Source organism: Lepisosteus oculatus, chromosome 14 (assembly GCF_040954835.1).
Source record: "Lepisosteus oculatus isolate fLepOcu1 chromosome 14, fLepOcu1.hap2, whole genome shotgun sequence".
NCBI classification, from domain to species: domain Eukaryota; kingdom Metazoa; phylum Chordata; class Actinopteri; order Semionotiformes; family Lepisosteidae; genus Lepisosteus; species Lepisosteus oculatus.
The window spans coordinates 24050415-24068246 of record NC_090709.1 but is presented as its reverse complement, the minus strand read 5'-3'; the positions used below and the strand labels follow the sequence as shown (position 1 = coordinate 24068246).

At 49.9% G+C, this 17832-nt stretch overlaps 19 non-coding genes and 3 pseudogenes across 19 annotated transcripts; 1 reads left to right on the top strand and 21 right to left on the bottom strand.

The window, feature by feature from the left end:
- Nucleotides 1–491: 491 nt before the first annotated feature.
- On the bottom strand, nt 492–610 carry LOC138244177 (5S ribosomal RNA). Its single transcript, XR_011192790.1, has one exon. It is a non-coding gene; the product is annotated as a 5S ribosomal RNA (ribosomal RNA).
- A 537-nt stretch (nt 611–1147) lies between these two features.
- LOC138216323 (5S ribosomal RNA) lies at nt 1148–1266 on the bottom strand. Its single transcript, XR_011180034.1, has one exon. It is a non-coding gene; the product is annotated as a 5S ribosomal RNA (ribosomal RNA).
- Nucleotides 1267–1803: 537 nt separating this feature from the next.
- Nucleotides 1804–1922, bottom strand: LOC138244176 (5S ribosomal RNA). The gene has a single exon (XR_011192789.1). It is a non-coding gene; the product is annotated as a 5S ribosomal RNA (ribosomal RNA).
- A 537-nt stretch (nt 1923–2459) lies between these two features.
- LOC138244175 (5S ribosomal RNA) lies at nt 2460–2578 on the bottom strand. Its single transcript, XR_011192788.1, has one exon. It is a non-coding gene; the product is annotated as a 5S ribosomal RNA (ribosomal RNA).
- A 537-nt stretch (nt 2579–3115) lies between these two features.
- Nucleotides 3116–3234, bottom strand: LOC138217171 (5S ribosomal RNA). Its single transcript, XR_011180883.1, has one exon. It is a non-coding gene; the product is annotated as a 5S ribosomal RNA (ribosomal RNA).
- A 536-nt stretch (nt 3235–3770) lies between these two features.
- Nucleotides 3771–3889, bottom strand: LOC138244173 (5S ribosomal RNA). The gene has a single exon (XR_011192786.1). It is a non-coding gene; the product is annotated as a 5S ribosomal RNA (ribosomal RNA).
- A 537-nt stretch (nt 3890–4426) lies between these two features.
- On the bottom strand, nt 4427–4545 carry LOC138217715 (5S ribosomal RNA). The gene has a single exon (XR_011181427.1). It is a non-coding gene; the product is annotated as a 5S ribosomal RNA (ribosomal RNA).
- Nucleotides 4546–5082: 537 nt separating this feature from the next.
- Nucleotides 5083–5201, bottom strand: LOC138218389 (5S ribosomal RNA; annotated as a pseudogene).
- Nucleotides 5202–5738: 537 nt separating this feature from the next.
- LOC138217592 (5S ribosomal RNA) lies at nt 5739–5857 on the bottom strand. Its single transcript, XR_011181304.1, has one exon. It is a non-coding gene; the product is annotated as a 5S ribosomal RNA (ribosomal RNA).
- A 537-nt stretch (nt 5858–6394) lies between these two features.
- LOC138244172 (5S ribosomal RNA) lies at nt 6395–6513 on the bottom strand. Its single transcript, XR_011192785.1, has one exon. It is a non-coding gene; the product is annotated as a 5S ribosomal RNA (ribosomal RNA).
- Nucleotides 6514–7050: 537 nt separating this feature from the next.
- On the bottom strand, nt 7051–7169 carry LOC138218899 (5S ribosomal RNA; annotated as a pseudogene).
- Nucleotides 7170–7706: 537 nt separating this feature from the next.
- Nucleotides 7707–7825, bottom strand: LOC138218445 (5S ribosomal RNA). The gene has a single exon (XR_011181505.1). It is a non-coding gene; the product is annotated as a 5S ribosomal RNA (ribosomal RNA).
- A 537-nt stretch (nt 7826–8362) lies between these two features.
- Nucleotides 8363–8481, bottom strand: LOC138244171 (5S ribosomal RNA). Its single transcript, XR_011192784.1, has one exon. It is a non-coding gene; the product is annotated as a 5S ribosomal RNA (ribosomal RNA).
- Nucleotides 8482–9018: 537 nt separating this feature from the next.
- On the bottom strand, nt 9019–9137 carry LOC138217170 (5S ribosomal RNA). The gene has a single exon (XR_011180882.1). It is a non-coding gene; the product is annotated as a 5S ribosomal RNA (ribosomal RNA).
- Nucleotides 9138–9673: 536 nt separating this feature from the next.
- Nucleotides 9674–9792, bottom strand: LOC138244170 (5S ribosomal RNA). Its single transcript, XR_011192783.1, has one exon. It is a non-coding gene; the product is annotated as a 5S ribosomal RNA (ribosomal RNA).
- Nucleotides 9793–10329: 537 nt separating this feature from the next.
- LOC138217714 (5S ribosomal RNA) lies at nt 10330–10448 on the bottom strand. Its single transcript, XR_011181426.1, has one exon. It is a non-coding gene; the product is annotated as a 5S ribosomal RNA (ribosomal RNA).
- A 537-nt stretch (nt 10449–10985) lies between these two features.
- Nucleotides 10986–11104, bottom strand: LOC138218388 (5S ribosomal RNA; annotated as a pseudogene).
- Nucleotides 11105–11641: 537 nt separating this feature from the next.
- On the bottom strand, nt 11642–11760 carry LOC138217591 (5S ribosomal RNA). Its single transcript, XR_011181303.1, has one exon. It is a non-coding gene; the product is annotated as a 5S ribosomal RNA (ribosomal RNA).
- Nucleotides 11761–12297: 537 nt separating this feature from the next.
- LOC138244169 (5S ribosomal RNA) lies at nt 12298–12416 on the bottom strand. Its single transcript, XR_011192782.1, has one exon. It is a non-coding gene; the product is annotated as a 5S ribosomal RNA (ribosomal RNA).
- A 3186-nt stretch (nt 12417–15602) lies between these two features.
- Nucleotides 15603–15767, top strand: LOC138243617 (U1 spliceosomal RNA). The gene has a single exon (XR_011192272.1). It is a non-coding gene; the product is annotated as a U1 spliceosomal RNA (small nuclear RNA).
- Nucleotides 15768–17154: 1387 nt separating this feature from the next.
- Nucleotides 17155–17227, bottom strand: trnav-aac (transfer RNA valine (anticodon AAC)). Its single transcript has one exon. It is a non-coding gene; the product is annotated as a tRNA-Val (tRNA).
- A 109-nt stretch (nt 17228–17336) lies between these two features.
- On the bottom strand, nt 17337–17409 carry trnaf-gaa (transfer RNA phenylalanine (anticodon GAA)). Its single transcript has one exon. It is a non-coding gene; the product is annotated as a tRNA-Phe (tRNA).
- Between the last annotated feature and the right edge of the window lie 423 nt (nt 17410–17832).

Genomic DNA, 17832 nt, shown 5'->3' with positions numbered 1-17832 from the left:
TCACCTCTTTTACGACGCTGCTTTTTTTCCCTTGCGTTTTTCTCTTCTTCCCACGTTCTCTATCTTCACTGCCTTCGTCCCCGCTCTATTTCACTTCAGCCTTTCACTCTTGCTTCCTTCCAATGAGGACGGAGCTGCGGGAGAAAGGGCGCTACAGAGGATCGCTGTGGAGAGCTGCTGCTGTGCTTTGACATCTGAGCTCTGTGGAAAACGATCTCAATACAATTCTGAAAAACGCGACTCTCCGAACGCCAGCCGAACAAGTCTCCACAGCCGAAGCGCTGTGTCTCTTTTCAGCTGGCGATAAACCTTTCCTCGATCCTTTGCGGACTTGTTAAACTGTTCCTGATCAGAATAAAAAACGCTCACGCTAATACACAAGCACCCGTGTCTCGCCAAAGCTGACAAATAAACAGACGGACAAGCCGCACTGCACGTGTGAACAGGGGAATGAGCGAGCGAGCGGGGATAGGGCGCCTCCTGCGCTTAAAAGCTTACAGCACCTGGTATTCCCAGGCGGTCTCCCATCCAAGTACTAACCAGGCCCATCCCTGTTTAGCTTCCGAGATCAGACGAGATCAGGCGTGCTCAAGGGGGTGTGGCCGTAAGCGAGAGCAAGGCTCGCTGGCACCCTTCTTATTGAGAGGACAACTCCGTCACCTCTTTTACGACGCTGCTTTTTTTCCCTTGCGTTTTTCTCTTCTTCCCACGTTCTCTATCTTCACTGCCTTCGTCCCCGCTCTATTTCACTTCAGCCTTTCACTCTTGCTTCCTTCCAATGAGGACGGAGCTGCGGGAGAAAGGGCGCTATAGAGGATCGCTGTGGAGAGCTGCTGCTGTGCTTTGACATCTGAGCTCTGTGGAAAACGATCTCAATACAATTCTGAAAAACGCGACTCTCCGAACGCCAGCCGAACAAGTCTCCACAGCCGAAGCGCTGTGTCTCTTTTCAGCTGGCGATAAACCTTTCCTCGATTCTTTGCGGACTTGTTAAACTGTTCCTGATCAGAATAAAAAACGCTCACGCTAATACACAAGCACCCGTGTCTCGCCAAAGCTGACAAATAAACAGACGGACAAGCCGCACTGCACGTGTGAACAGGGGAATGAGCGAGCGAGCGGGGATAGGGCGCCTCCTGCGCTTAAAAGCTTACAGCACCTGGTATTCCCAGGCGGTCTCCCATCCAAGTACTAACCAGGCCCATCCCTGTTTAGCTTCCGAGATCAGACGAGATCAGGCGTGCTCAAGGGGGTGTGGCTGTAAGAGCGAGCAAGGCTCGCTGGCACCCTTCTTATTGAGAGGACAGCTCCGTCACCTCTTTTACGACGCTGCTCTTTTTCCCTTGCGTTTTTCTCTTCTTCCCACGTTCTCTCTCTTCACTGCCTTCGTCCCCGCTCTATTTCACTTCAGCCTTTCACTCTTGCTTCCTTCCAATGAGGACGGAGCTGCGGGAGAAAGGGCGCTATAGAGGATCGCTGTGGAGAGCTGCTGCTGTGTTTTGACATCTGAGCTCTGTGGAAAACGATCTCAATACAATTCTGAAAAACGCGACTCTCCGAACGTCAGCCGAACAAGTCTCCACAGCCGAAGTGCTGTGTCTCTTTTCAGCTGGCGATAAACCTTTCCTCGATCCTTTGCGGACTTGTAAAACTGTTCCTGATCAGAATAAAAAACGCTCACGCTAATACACAAGCACCCGTGTCTCGCCAAAGCTGACAAATAAACAGACGGACAAGCCGCACTGCACGTGTGAACAGGGGAATGAGCGAGCGAGCGGGGATAGGGCGCCTCCTGCGCTTAAAAGCTTACAGCACCTGGTATTCCCAGGCGGTCTCCCATCCAAGTACTAACCAGGCCCATCCCTGTTTAGCTTCCGAGATCAGACGAGATCAGGCGTGCTCAAGGGGGTGTGGCCGTAAGCGAGAGCAAGGCTCGCTGGCACCCTTCTTATTGAGAGGACAGCTCCGTCACCTCTTTTACGACGCTGCTTTTTTTCCCTTGCGTTTTTCTCTTCTTCCCACGTTCTCTCTCTTCACTGCCTTCGTCCCCGCTCTATTTCACTTCAGCCTTTCACTCTTGCTTCCTTCCAATGAGGACGGAGCTGCGGGAGAAAGGGCGTTATAGAGGATCGCTGTGGAGAGCTGCTGCTGTGCTTTGACATCTGAGCTCTGTGGAAAACGATCTCAATACAATTCTGAAAAACGCGACTCTCCGAACGCCAGCCGAACAAGTCTCCACAGCCGAAGCGCTGTGTCTCTTTTCAGCTGGCGATAAACCTTTCCTCGATCCTTTGCGGACTTGTAAAACTGTTCCTGATCAGAATAAAAAACGCTCACGCTAATACACAAGCACCCGTGTCTCGCCAAAGCTGACAAATAAACAGACGGACAAGCCGCACTGCACGTGTGAACAGGGGAATGAGCGAGCGAGCGGGGATAGGGCGCCTCCTGCGCTTAAAAGCTTACAGCACCTGGTATTCCCAGGCGGTCTCCCATCCAAGTACTAACCAGGCCCATCCCTGTTTAGCTTCCGAGATCAGACGAGATCAGGCGTGCTCAAGGGGGTGTGGCCGTAAGCAAGAGCAAGGCTCGCTGGCACCCTTCTTATTGAGAGGACAACTCCGTCACCTCTTTTACGACGCTGCTTTTTTTCCCTTGCGTTTTTCTCTTCTTCCCACGTTCTCTCTCTTCACTGCCTTCGTCCCCGCTCTATTTCACTTCAGCCTTTCACTCTTGCTTCCTTCCAATGAGGACGGAGCTGCGGGAGAAAGGGCGCTATAGAGGATCGCTGTGGAGAGCTGCTGCTGTGCTTTGACATCTGAGCTCTGTGGAAAACGATCTCAATACAATTCTGAAAAACGCGACTGTCCGAACGCCAGCCGAACAAGTCTCCACAGCCGAAGCGCTGTGTCTCTTTTCAGCTGGCGATAAACCTTTCCTCGATCCTTTGCTGACTTGTAAAACTGTTCCTGATCAGAATAAAAAACGCTCACGCTAATACACAAGCACCCGTGTCTCGCCAAAGCTGACAAATAAACAGACGGACAAGCCGCACTGCACGTGTGAACAGGGGAATGAGCGAGCGAGCGGGGATAGGGCGCCTCCTGCGCTTAAAAGCTTACAGCACCTGGTATTCCCAGGCGGTCTCCCATCCAAGTACTAACCAGACCCATCCCTGTTTAGCTTCCGAGATCAGACGAGATCAGGCGTGCTCAAGGGGGTGTGGCCATAAGCGAGAGCAAGGCTCGCTGGCACCCTTCTTATTGAGAGGACAGCTCCGTCACCTCTTTTACGACGCTGCTTTTTTCCCTTGCGTTTTTCTCTTCTTTCCACGTTCTCTCTCTTCACTGCCTTCGTCCCCGCTCTATTTCACTTCAGCCTTTCACTCTTGCTTCCTTCCAATGAGGACGGAGCTGCGGGAGAAAGGGCGCTATAGAGGATCGCTGTGGAGAGCTGCTGCTGTGCTTTGACATCTGAGCTCTGTGGAAAACGATCTCAATACAATTCTGAAAAACGCGACTCTCCGAACGCCAGCCGAACAAGTCTCCACAGCCGAAGCGCTGTGTCTCTATTCAGCTGGCGATAAACCTTCCCTCGATTCTTTGCGGACTTGTTAAACTGTTCCTGATCAGAATAAAAAACGCTCACGCTAATACACAAGCACCCGTGTCTCGCCAAAGCTGACAAATAAACAGACGGACAAGCCGCACTGCACGTGTGAACAGGGGAATGAGCGAGCGAGCGGGGATAGGGCGCCTCCTGCGCTTAAAAGCTTACAGCACCTGGTATTCCCAGGCGGTCTCCCATCCAAGTACTAACCAGGCCCATCCCTGTTTAGCTTCCGAGATCAGACGAGATCAGGCGTGCTCAAGGGGGTGTGGCCGTAAGCGAGAGCAAAGCTCGCTGGCACCCTTCTTATTGAGAGGACAGCTCCGTCACCTCTTTTACGACGCTGCTTTTTTTCTCTTGCGTTTTTCTCTTCTTCCCACGTTCTCTCTCTTCACTGCCTTCGTCCCCGCTCTATTTCACTTCAGCCTTTCACTCTTGCTTCCTTCCAATGAGGACGGAGCTGCGGGAGAAAGGGCGCTATAGAGTATCGCTGTGGAGAGCTGCTGCTGTGCTTTGACATCTGAGCTCTGTGGAAAACGATCTCAATACAATTCTGAAAAACGCGACTCTCCGAACGCCAGCCGAACAAGTCTCCACAGCCGAAGCGCTGTGTCTCTTTTCAGCTGGCGATAAACCTTTCCTCGATCCTTTGTGGACTTGTAAAACTGTTCCTGATCAGAATAAAAAACGCTCACGCTAATACACAAGCACCCGTGTCTCGCCAAAGCTGACAAATAAACAGACGGACAAGCCGCACTGCACGTGTGAACAGGGGAATGAGCGAGCGAGCGGTGATAGGGCGCCTCCTGCGCTTAAAAGCTTACAGCACCTGGTATTCCCAGGCGGTCTCGCATCCAAGTACTAACCAGGCCCATCCCTGTTTAGCTTCCGAGATCAGACGAGATCAGGCGTGCTCAAGGGGGTGTGGCCGTAAGCGAGAGCAAAGCTCGCTGGCACCCTTCTTATTGAGAGGACAGCTCCGTCACCTCTTTTACGACGCTGCTTTTTTTCTCTTGCGTTTTTCTCTTCTTCCCACGTTCTCTCTCTTCACTGCCTTCGTCCCCGCTCTATTTCACTTCAGCCTTTCACTCTTGCTTCCTTCCAATGAGGACGGAGCTGCGGGAGAAAGGGCGCTATAGAGGATCGCTGTGGAGAGCTGCTGCTGTGCTTTGACATCTGAGCTCTGTGGAAAACGATCTCAATACAATTCTGAAAAACGCGACTCTCCGAACGCCAGCCGAACAAGTCTCCACAGCCGAAGCGCTGTGTCTCTTTTCAGCTGGCGATAAACCTTTCGTCGATCCTTTGCAGACTTGTTAAACTGTTCATGATCAGAATAAAAAACGCTCACGCTAATACACAAGCACCCGTGTCTCGCCAAAGCTGACAAATAAACAGACGGACAAGCCGCACTGCACGTGTGAACAGGGGAATGAGCGAGCGAGCGGGGATAGGGCGCCTCCTGCGCTTAAAAGCTTACTGCACCTGGTATTCCCAGGCGGTCTCCCATCCAAGTACTAACCAGGCCCATCCCTGTTTAGCTTCCGAGATCAGACGAGATCAGGCGTGCTCAAGTGGGTGTGGCCATAAGCGAGAGCAAGGTTCGCTGGCACCCTTCTTATTGAGAGGACAGCTCCGTCACCTCTTTTACAACGCTGCTTTTTTTCCCTTGCGTTTTTCTCTTCTTCCCACGTTCTCTCTCTTCACTGCCTTCGTCCCCGCTCTATATCACTTCAGCCTTTCACTCTTGCTTCCTTCCAATGAGGACGGAGCTGCGGGAGAAAGGGCGCTATAGAGGATCGCTGTGGAGAGCTGCTGCTGTGCTTTGACATCTGAGCTCTGTGGAAAACGATCTCAATACAATTCTGAAAAACGCGACTCTCCGAACGCCAGCCGAACAAGTCTCCACAGCCGAAGCGCTGTGTCTCTTTTCAGCTGGCGATAAACCTTTCCTCGATCCTTTGCGGACTTGTAAAACTGTTCCTGATCAGAATAAAAAACGCTCACGCTAATACACAAGCACCCGTGTCTCGCCAAAACTGACAAATAAACAGACGGACAAGCCGCACTGCACGTGTGAACAGGGGAATGAGCGAGCGAGCGGGGACAGGGCGCCTCCTGCGCTTAAAAGCTTACAGCACCTGGTATTCCCAGGCGGTCTCCCATCCAAGTACTAACCAGGCCCGTCCCTGTTTAGCTTCCAAGATCAGACGAGATCAGGCGTGCTCAAGGGGGTGTGGCCATAAGCGAGAGCAAGGCTCGCTGGCACACTTCTTATTGAGAGGACAGCTCCGTCACCTCTTTGACGACGCTGCTTTTTTTCCCTTGCGTTTTTCTCTTCTTCCCACGTTCTCTCTCTTCACTGCCTTCGTCCCCGCTCTGTTTCACTTCAGCCTTTCACTCTTGCTTCCTTCCAATGAGGACGGAGCTGCGGGAGATAGGGCGCTATAGAGGATCGCTGTGGAGAGCTGCTGCTGTGCTTTGACATCTGAGCTCTGTGGAAAACGATCTCAATACAATTCTGAAAAACGCGACTCTCCGAACGCCAGCCGAACAAGTCTCCACAGCCGAAGCGCTGTGTCTCTTTTCAGCTGGCGATAAACCTTTCGTCGATCCTTTGCGGACTTGTAAAACTGTTCCTGATCAGAATAAAAAACGCTCACGCTAATACACAAGCACCCGTGTCTCGCCAAAGCTGACAAATAAACAGACGGACAAGCTGCACTGCACGTGTGAACAGGGGAATGAGCGAGCGAGCGGGGATAGGGCGCCTCCTGCGCTTAAAAGCTTACAGCACCTGGTATTCCCAGGCGGTCTCCCATCCAAGTACTAACCAGGCCCATCCCTGTTTAGCTTCCGAGATCAGACGAGATCAGGCGTGCTCAAGGGGGTGTGGCCGTAAGCAAGAGCAAAGCTCGCTGGCACCCTTCTTATTGAGAGGACAGCTCCGTCACCTCTTTTACGACGCTGCTTTTTTTCTCTTGCGTTTTTCTCTTCTTCCCACGTTCTCTCTCTTCACTGCCTTCGTCCCCGCTCTATTTCACTTCAGCCTTTCACTCTTGCTTCCTTCCAATGAGGACGGAGCTGCGGGAGAAAGGGCGCTATAGAGGATCGCTGTGGAGAGCTGCTGCTGTGCTTTGACATCTGAGCTCTGTGGAAAACGATCTCAATACAATTCTGAAAAACGCGACTCTCCGAACGCCAGCCGAACAAGTCTCCACAGCCGAAGCGCTGTGTCTCTTTTCAGCTGGCGAGAAACCTTTCGTCGATCCTTTGCGGACTTGTTAAACTGTTCATGATCAGAATAAAAAACGCTCACGCTAATACACAAGCACCCGTGTCTCGCCAAATCTGACAAATAAACAGACGGACAAGCCGCACTGCACGTGTGAACAGGGGAATGAGCGAGAGAGCGGGGATAGGGCGCCTCCTGCGCTTAAAAGCTTACTGCACCTGGTATTGCCAGGCGGTCTCCCATCCAAGTACTAACCAGGCCCATCCCTGTTTAGCTTCCGAGATCAGACGAGATCAGGCGTGCTCAAGTGGGTGTGGCCATAAGCGAGAGCAAGGTTCGCTGGCACCCTTCTTATTGAGAGGACAGCTCCGTCACCTCTTTTACAACGCTGCTTTTTTTCCCTTGCGTTTTTCTCTTCTTCCCACGTTCTCTCTCTTCACTGCCTTCGTCCCCGCTCTATTTCACTTCAGCCTTTCACTCTTGCTTCCTTCCAATGAGGACGGAGCTGCGGGAGAAAGGGCGCTATAGAGGATCGCTGTGGAGAGCTGCTGCTGTGCTTTGACATCTGAGCTCTGTGGAAAACGATCTCAATACAATTCTGAAAAACGCGACTCTCCGAACGCCAGCCGAACAAGTCTCCACAGCCGAAGCGCTGTGTCTCTTTTCAGCTGGCGATAAACCTTTCCTCGATCCTTTGCGGACTTGTAAAACTGTTCCTGATCAGAATAAAAAACGCTAACGCTAATACACAAGCACCCGTGTCTCGCCAAAGCTGACAAATAAACAGACGGACAAGCCGCACTGCACGTGTGAACAGGGGAATGAGCGAGCGAGCGGGGATAGGGCGCCTCCTGCGCTTAAAAGCTTACAGCACCTGGTATTCCCAGGCGGTCTCCCATCCAAGTACTAACCAGGCCCATCCCTGTTTAGCTTCTGAGATCAGACGAGATCAGGCGTGCTCAAGGGGGTGTGGCCATAAGCGAGAGCAAGGCTCGCTGGCACCCTTCTTATTGAGAGGACAGCTCCGTCACCTCTTTTACGACGCTGCTTTTTTTCCCTTGCGTTTTTCTCTTCTTCCCACGTTCTCTCTCTTCACTGCCTTCGTCCCCGCTCTATTTCACTTCAGCCTTTCACTCTTGCTTCCTTCCAATGAGGACGGAGCTGCGGGAGAAAGGGCGTTATAGAGGATCGCTGTGGAGAGCTGCTGCTGTGCTTTGACATCTGAGCTCTGTGGAAAACGATCTCAATACAATTCTGAAAAACGCGACTCTCCGAACGCCAGCCGAACAAGTCTCCACAGCCGAAGCGCTGTGTCTCTTTTCAGCTGGCGATAAACCTTTCCTCGATCCTTTGCGGACTTGTAAAACTGTTCCTGATCAGAATAAAAAACGCTCACGCTAATACACAAGCACCCGTGTCTCGCCAAAGCTGACAAATAAACAGACGGACAAGCCGCACTGCACGTGTGAACAGGGGAATGAGCGAGCGAGCGGGGATAGGGCGCCTCCTGCGCTTAAAAGCTTACAGCACCTGGTATTCCCAGGCGGTCTCCCATCCAAGTACTAACCAGGCCCATCCCTGTTTAGCTTCCGAGATCAGACGAGATCAGGCGTGCTCAAGGGGGTGTGGCCGTAAGCGAGAGCAAGGCTCGCTGGCACCCTTCTTATTGAGAGGACAACTCCGTCACCTCTTTTACGACGCTGCTTTTTTTCCCTTGCGTTTTTCTCTTCTTCCCACGTTCTCTCTCTTCACTGCCTTCGTCCCCGCTCTATTTCACTTCAGCCTTTCACTCTTGCTTCCTTCCAATGAGGACGGAGCTGCGGGAGAAAGGGCGCTATAGAGGATCGCTGTGGAGAGCTGCTGCTGTGCTTTGACATCTGAGCTCTGTGGAAAACGATCTCAATACAATTCTGAAAAACGCGACTGTCCGAACGCCAGCCGAACAAGTCTCCACAGCCGAAGCGCTGTGTCTCTTTTCAGCTGGCGATAAACCTTTCCTCGATCCTTTGCTGACTTGTAAAACTGTTCCTGATCAGAATAAAAAACGCTCACGCTAATACACAAGCACCCGTGTCTCGCCAAAGCTGACAAATAAACAGACGGACAAGCCGCACTGCACGTGTGAACAGGGGAATGAGCGAGCGAGCGGGGATAGGGCGCCTCCTGCGCTTAAAAGCTTACAGCACCTGGTATTCCCAGGCGGTCTCCCATCCAAGTACTAACCAGACCCATCCCTGTTTAGCTTCCGAGATCAGACGAGATCAGGCGTGCTCAAGGGGGTGTGGCCATAAGCGAGAGCAAGGCTCGCTGGCACCCTTCTTATTGAGAGGACAGCTCCGTCACCTCTTTTACGACGCTGCTTTTTTCCCTTGCGTTTTTCTCTTCTTTCCACGTTCTCTCTCTTCACTGCCTTCGTCCCCGCTCTATTTCACTTCAGCCTTTCACTCTTGCTTCCTTCCAATGAGGACGGAGCTGCGGGAGAAAGGGCGCTATAGAGGATCGCTGTGGAGAGCTGCTGCTGTGCTTTGACATCTGAGCTCTGTGGAAAACGATCTCAATACAATTCTGAAAAACGCGACTCTCCGAACGCCAGCCGAACAAGTCTCCACAGCCGAAGCGCTGTGTCTCTATTCAGCTGGCGATAAACCTTCCCTCGATTCTTTGCGGACTTGTTAAACTGTTCCTGATCAGAATAAAAAACGCTCACGCTAATACACAAGCACCCGTGTCTCGCCAAAGCTGACAAATAAACAGACGGACAAGCCGCACTGCACGTGTGAACAGGGGAATGAGCGAGCGAGCGGGGATAGGGCGCCTCCTGCGCTTAAAAGCTTACAGCACCTGGTATTCCCAGGCGGTCTCCCATCCAAGTACTAACCAGGCCCATCCCTGTTTAGCTTCCGAGATCAGACGAGATCAGGCGTGCTCAAGGGGGTGTGGCCGTAAGCGAGAGCAAAGCTCGCTGGCACCCTTCTTATTGAGAGGACAGCTCCGTCACCTCTTTTACGACGCTGCTTTTTTTCTCTTGCGTTTTTCTCTTCTTCCCACGTTCTCTCTCTTCACTGCCTTCGTCCCCGCTCTATTTCACTTCAGCCTTTCACTCTTGCTTCCTTCCAATGAGGACGGAGCTGCGGGAGAAAGGGCGCTATAGAGTATCGCTGTGGAGAGCTGCTGCTGTGCTTTGACATCTGAGCTCTGTGGAAAACGATCTCAATACAATTCTGAAAAACGCGACTCTCCGAACGCCAGCCGAACAAGTCTCCACAGCCGAAGCGCTGTGTCTCTTTTCAGCTGGCGATAAACCTTTCCTCGATCCTTTGTGGACTTGTAAAACTGTTCCTGATCAGAATAAAAAACGCTCACGCTAATACACAAGCACCCGTGTCTCGCCAAAGCTGACAAATAAACAGACGGACAAGCCGCACTGCACGTGTGAACAGGGGAATGAGCGAGCGAGCGGTGATAGGGCGCCTCCTGCGCTTAAAAGCTTACAGCACCTGGTATTCCCAGGCGGTCTCGCATCCAAGTACTAACCAGGCCCATCCCTGTTTAGCTTCCGAGATCAGACGAGATCAGGCGTGCTCAAGGGGGTGTGGCCGTAAGCGAGAGCAAAGCTCGCTGGCACCCTTCTTATTGAGAGGACAGCTCCGTCACCTCTTTTACGACGCTGCTTTTTTTCTCTTGCGTTTTTCTCTTCTTCCCACGTTCTCTCTCTTCACTGCCTTCGTCCCCGCTCTATTTCACTTCAGCCTTTCACTCTTGCTTCCTTCCAATGAGGACGGAGCTGCGGGAGAAAGGGCGCTATAGAGGATCGCTGTGGAGAGCTGCTGCTGTGCTTTGACATCTGAGCTCTGTGGAAAACGATCTCAATACAATTCTGAAAAACGCGACTCTCCGAACGCCAGCCGAACAAGTCTCCACAGCCGAAGCGCTGTGTCTCTTTTCAGCTGGCGATAAACCTTTCGTCGATCCTTTGCAGACTTGTTAAACTGTTCATGATCAGAATAAAAAACGCTCACGCTAATACACAAGCACCCGTGTCTCGCCAAAGCTGACAAATAAACAGACGGACAAGCCGCACTGCACGTGTGAACAGGGGAATGAGCGAGCGAGCGGGGATAGGGCGCCTCCTGCGCTTAAAAGCTTACTGCACCTGGTATTCCCAGGCGGTCTCCCATCCAAGTACTAACCAGGCCCATCCCTGTTTAGCTTCCGAGATCAGACGAGATCAGGCGTGCTCAAGTGGGTGTGGCCATAAGCGAGAGCAAGGTTCGCTGGCACCCTTCTTATTGAGAGGACAGCTCCGTCACCTCTTTTACAACGCTGCTTTTTTTCCCTTGCGTTTTTCTCTTCTTCCCACGTTCTCTCTCTTCACTGCCTTCGTCCCCGCTCTATATCACTTCAGCCTTTCACTCTTGCTTCCTTCCAATGAGGACGGAGCTGCGGGAGAAAGGGCGCTATAGAGGATCGCTGTGGAGAGCTGCTGCTGTGCTTTGACATCTGAGCTCTGTGGAAAACGATCTCAATACAATTCTGAAAAACGCGACTCTCCGAACGCCAGCCGAACAAGTCTCCACAGCCGAAGCGCTGTGTCTCTTTTCAGCTGGCGATAAACCTTTCCTCGATCCTTTGCGGACTTGTAAAACTGTTCCTGATCAGAATAAAAAACGCTCACGCTAATACACAAGCACCCGTGTCTCGCCAAAACTGACAAATAAACAGACGGACAAGCCGCACTGCACGTGTGAACAGGGGAATGAGCGAGCGAGCGGGGACAGGGCGCCTCCTGCGCTTAAAAGCTTACAGCACCTGGTATTCCCAGGCGGTCTCCCATCCAAGTACTAACCAGGCCCGTCCCTGTTTAGCTTCCAAGATCAGACGAGATCAGGCGTGCTCAAGGGGGTGTGGCCATAAGCGAGAGCAAGGCTCGCTGGCACACTTCTTATTGAGAGGACAGCTCCGTCACCTCTTTGACGACGCTGCTTTTTTTCCCTTGCGTTTTTCTCTTCTTCCCACGTTCTCTCTCTTCACTGCCTTCGTCCCCGCTCTGTTTCACTTCAGCCTTTCACTCTTGCTTCCTTCCAATGAGGACGGAGCTGCGGGAGATAGGGCGCTATAGAGGATCGCTGTGGAGAGCTGCTGCTGTGCTTTGACATCTGAGCTCTGTGGAAAACGATCTCAATACAATTCTGAAAAACGCGACTCTCCGAACGCCAGCCGAACAAGTCTCCACAGCCGAAGCGCTGTGTCTCTTTTCAGCTGGCGATAAACCTTTCCTCGATCCTTTGCGGACTTGTAAAACTGTTCCTGATCAGAATAAAAAACGCTCACGCTAATACACAAGCACCCGTGTCTCGCCAAAGCTGACAAATAAACAGACGGACAAGCTGCACTGCACGTGTGAACAGGGGAATGAGCGAGCGAGCGGGGATAGGGCGCCTCCTGCGCTTAAAAGCTTACAGCACCTGGTATTCCCAGGCGGTCTCCCATCCAAGTACTAACCAGGCCCATCCCTGTTTAGCTTCCGAGATCAGACGAGATCAGGCGTGCTCAAGGGGGTGTGGCCGTAAGCGAGAGCAAGGCTCGCTGGCACCCTTCTTATTGAGAGGACAACTCCGTCACCTCTTTTACGACGCTGCTTTTTTTCCCTTGCGTTTTTCTCTTCTTCCCACGTTCTCTCTCTTCACTGCCTTCGTCCCCGCTCTATTTCACTTCAGCCTTTCACTCTTGCTTCCTTCCAATGAGGACGGAGCTGCGGGAGAAAGGGCGCTATAGAGGATCGCTGTGGAGAGCTGCTGCTGTGCTTTGACATCTGAGCTCTGTGGAAAACGATCTCAATACAATTCTGAAAAACGCGACTCCCCGAACGCCAGCCGAACAAGTCTTTAAGTGGAAATCTAATAAGTAAATTGATTCTTAAAATGTAGAGAGCTTTGCAAAGAAATATATTGGGGCTTTTAGATAATATATTTCAAGGATGTAATTGCTGTGCTACAGTACGTGCAGAATTTTAGAAAACAGTGCGTCAACAAAGTACACTGTTTAGGTTACTTTAGAAGACAATGTACGAAAACAATATATGCTGTCTGGGTCGTTAGAATTAGCTGAAAGTAACTGATAAGCTTTGAATAACATATCTAGTGCTTCTTCTTTCGCTTTTTGATGTAATCTGTTTTCTCTTAGGGAAAGTTGAAGTTTTAGAATGGACAAAGCGCTGAGCTTTTTTACAGCGCAACGTCTTATGAAAACCCTGTACTGCTTGTAACAAATTGAGTCTCTGGTTGCTCCCAATATTGAAATAAAGACCTTACTCAGGTGAGAACTCTCTCTTGTGGCTTCCTTGATAGTTATATTTCCATGACACCGGTTTTAATGTCTGTAGATTGTATCTTATTTTTATTTTTTGTTTTGTTTCATGTTCATATTATGTGTTTTCACCCAGTTGACTCCAGTTAATAACAGTTCACCCAGTTAATAGCCACTTTTTATTCGCGAAAAACGGGTGATCTTTCTATCTCGTGATCAGCTTAGTATCTTTCTGTAAGTTTTTTTCTTCTTAATTAAACGTTTAAAATACATGAATTTCATAAAGACAACACACGTTTCGAACAGAAAAAAATCATATTCTGTTCTCTTCCTGGTATGTATAACAGATCAGCAGGTCTTATTTTCCCAATTCCTTTTTTCCACTGTATTTATCATAATGGCTAGCCAATGTCCTCTCTTAGCTAGGTTATGTTACTTGTGGATGTGCTTCTGCATTGCGTAGAAGCACATGTATCCATAGAAAGTGTATTATACTACTATTTGAGCTACAGTACATAAAAATAATTATATCGTTATTAATTTCTTTAGGTACGTAATTCCATATTATATTCCCTATTAATCAAATTCTAAAAGTATGCTTTTGTTTACTCCGATTTCGAGCACATTCACAGAAAATGTGAATATCTTATGACTTTTCACAAAGTATATAAAGTTAAGATGGTCAGAAGGAGCATGTAAAAACGTTTCCGAAACCTGGTAAAATCTTACTACATGTAAGACTTTGATGCTTAAAATGTTTAGGAATAAAGTGGAATACTGGTGTGTATTTTTTCTTTAAACTACCAATACCAGCCATATACAGTTTACACTATATGTTTATGTTCCTAAATTAATATAGTTTATGGTGGTGTATCGTGGTTGTAGAGGTTTGATGGGTTTACTGAGACAATTATTAATTGTAGCAGTAATCACGAGGTTGTTCGTTGTGGCTTTTAGAAAATCAATCGTCAGAACAACTAACAACGCACACACACGGGTTCAATACACGAGATACATTTATTCATATAAATTGTGCACCAAACATATACTAGTCTGCCTGGATACGAGCGGCAGACCTTACTGTGAGGGTTATCAATATACAAGGTATATAATCTCGAAGAGATGCCAACACAAAGAGATACACAACAGAGAATATATGTCAATATATATCGTTCGGTTACCAAATCGCTAATCAGTGTTATTACCCACTGTTACTCTAAACTCGGAAGTAAATACATTACTCATGAATTAAATTGATAACAACTTGTGTTGAGGTACAATTGAATTCTCGAGACACAATGTAGAACATGGGGTTTACTTATCCACTGTGTATGGATTTGGAATCTCCCGGCACGAACACCAAGTCACTCTTTTGCCTGGGAAGAAGCTGGTTCGTTCCTGGTCCAGCGCTGCTTCTGAATAAGCTATTCAGGTTGTCGATGAGGGTCCAACTGTAGGCTGCCGTTGATCAAGCGGATCATTCACGTTGGTAGAATTCTGAGTACGTATGGGATCCTCGGCCTCGCGCTTAGAACAAAGTCCAAGTCCCTTTGCAGACAACAGCAGTTGTCACGTGATTGTCTCTGAGGATGCGCGAAAATGGCCAAGGAGAGCCCCGATCTGAGCTTGCGCTCCCTTTTTGACCAAGACATAGATGTGTGCTGATTGGTTGAGAGTTTGGCGGGCATTAGAGACCCACGTGGTATTACCACGCCCTGCCAGTCCCTGATTGGTTGGTCAAGGTGAGATATGAGTCACTTACTCTTGACACTTAGGAATCTAGTCCAGATGTCCATTCGGCACTCCCTAGACAGATAGGCACCAATGGATGACCATTGATCATGATAGCCAGGCTAAGCTAAGTGCATCCCCATCTGGGAGCTGTCCATTATCAAAAGAAAACATCTTAAATCAACCTGCATGAATACTTTCTCTGTGGCTGCACCACAAAGATGGAGGGTGAGATGGGGCCTCATTTAGGACAGAATACCATGGCCTAATTCTGTCTTATTAACAAGCATTGCCGCTACAACGGCATCTCTCCTGTCAAACTTCCTCCTGACATGTTTGACAGGATCTGGGCCGTGGTGAACAGTGGGAAAGACGCCCTGTGGAGAGTGAGGAACATGGGGCTGTTCAAAGGCATCGAGGTCCCAGTCAAGGCAGCAGGTAGCCTGGCCCTGTTCATCACCCGAGAGAACTATTACCTCAGAGATCTGTGGAGAGAAGGGAGGGAGGAAGCAGAAAATCTGTGGGAAATTGAGAGCATAGGTCAATATCTCAAGAAACTGTGAAAAACATTATCATGTTTAAGTAAAGAATGTGATTTGCACCAGAAAAAAATAAATTGTTGCTATATAACTGGTACCGTGTCAAAATGTAATGAGATGGGATTATATATACTGTTTTAAGTATGTATATTAATGTAAAGCTTTCTAATTTGTGATGTCCTGTATTTTTTTGTGAAAAGAAAATAAAGTTCTTAAAAAATCGATTCACCCAGGGCGAGGCTCGGCCATTGCACTCCGGCTGTGCTGACCCCTGCGAATTCCCCAAATGTGGGAATCTCGACTGCATAATTTCTGGTAGTGGGGGACTGCGTTCGCGCTCTCTCCTGATGTGCTTGGTCAAATATCAGATACGGGAGAGTTAGGACACCATGAGCTGCGATAGGATCCCAGTTCGAAAGGAGTCGATGCCACTGCTGGTTCCCGGTTTCTTTTAGTTAGAGGTCCGGAGAAGCATTTCAAGCTGGTTACACTACTCCTTCCGGACATTCATTCCCTTTTCAAAGTCAGTCGTTTTGCTGTTGTCTGCATTATTTAGGCTGATTATCGAGGTTAGCCTTTATTTGGTCATGGGGGCCTCGGTACTGTATGCTAATTCTCAAGACAGTTTCACCCGTTTTCTGATTGCTAGGTTCTGTACCAGTGCAGACATGTCAAACAGTGAATAGCTGTACCTCTATTGTATCCGTGCTCAATGAATGAAATCAGTATTAAATGAATATATGTATAGTTATACGAAAAACAAGTGGTTTATTGACTCATCTTCATTTGCAGATTTAGAGGCAGCTTCGATATTCGGGGGAGGCATAAAACATGGTGCTGATCTTTGGAAAGCAGGAGGCAAAACTGACACGTTCTCATACAAGGAGCTGAAACCAGGCCACCTGGGTGAAGATCAGGTATCGTAACCGCTAGACCATATGGGAGCATACAGCCATGTTGTGCGTGCGTCATGTAAGCAAACTGTAATTGCTGCCTTCATGACCTGCTTGATGGAGAAAACACACAAGAGAGTTGGCACTCAGAGTGTCGAAGGGTTGATGTATACTAGGGCTCAGTTGAAATGCAGCGTCAGGACTTTTCCGACTAGTGTCACACAAAGAGAGTACATCCTTTCCTACTGGCTGTGTATGTCTCGGTAACTCGCTGTGATCGTATAGTGCTCAGAATTTGTGTTGTGGCCGCAACAACCCCGGTTCAAATCCACATACTGGCAGAATAGGAGGAGTACTGCCTGACTGGATCGTTGATGAACGACAGAGGCCACTCCGACCTCTTCTTGGTTTTCTTCAATGACTTACTAAGGATCTTCTTCACATTCGCCCATGCAGGGGAAGCCAGTTACACCAAAGCAAACGCAGGAAAGTGCATTTCAAGCAGAGACCAGGAGGGACTTGTTTACACCGAGAGTGGTCGGAGAATGGAACAATGCGCCCAGCCCTGTTGCTGGAGCCGATTCTTGATGAGATCTTGGGCTCACTAAGAGGCCCCCGCTGGATGCTAATCTTTCTGTTGTTCTTGCAGGTCCTGCGCTGCTTTTGAGCCGACAGAGCTCGTCCTGGTCTGTCGGCACAGCCCAATTGCAAATGATCGGCTCCACGTACAGAAGGAACGTGCGTTTGGTACAAGAGTGCATGAAGGCACCGGAAACACATTGGGAACAAATGACCGGTCGTTCAAGACCTCTGTGAAGTACAGGAGCGTGCAAAACGAGGCTGCTTCCACCCGGTCTCAAACCGGGGACCTTTCGCGTGTTAGGCGAACGTGATAGCCGCTACACTATGGAAACCTGCAGGGACCGCTGCTGGTGTCTTGCTTGCATTTCGGGCTGAGAAAGGGACGCGTCACTTTAGGCAGGGTGCGCTGGAGAGAGGAACAAAGGGCGCGATGAAACAAAATACCAAAAGCCGGGATCAAACCAGGGACCTTTAGATCTTCAGTCTAACGCTCTCCCAACTGAGCTATTTTGGCGGTGCGCAGAGCCCACAGCCACCTGCTCCAGCCTTCCTGTGTTGCGGCATGAGCGCACCAAGAGTAGCGGGAGAGTGTTGCAGGAACGTCACTCTGAAGGAAAGCCACCCAGGTGCGCCCTCTGAGCTCTGTCCAGCGCATCTTCCTAGCATGGACTCCTGCCTGCGAAGGGCAGGAAACAATTAGCAAGAACAGAACGACACCCCATGGGTGTCTCATGACCACACCTTAGGTTGTGACACGTGCAGGTGTGAGGGGTTGCCGGGCTACTTTGGAGCAGAGCTTGGGCGGAGGGGGGGCGGGAAAGCAGACAAAGAGGTGACACCTCAAGGTCTGCACGATCACAGCTCTCCGCTGCCCCAGGCTTCCGCTCGATAAGCTACTGGACACACCCGCCCCTCCTCACACAGACCGTGGAAAAGC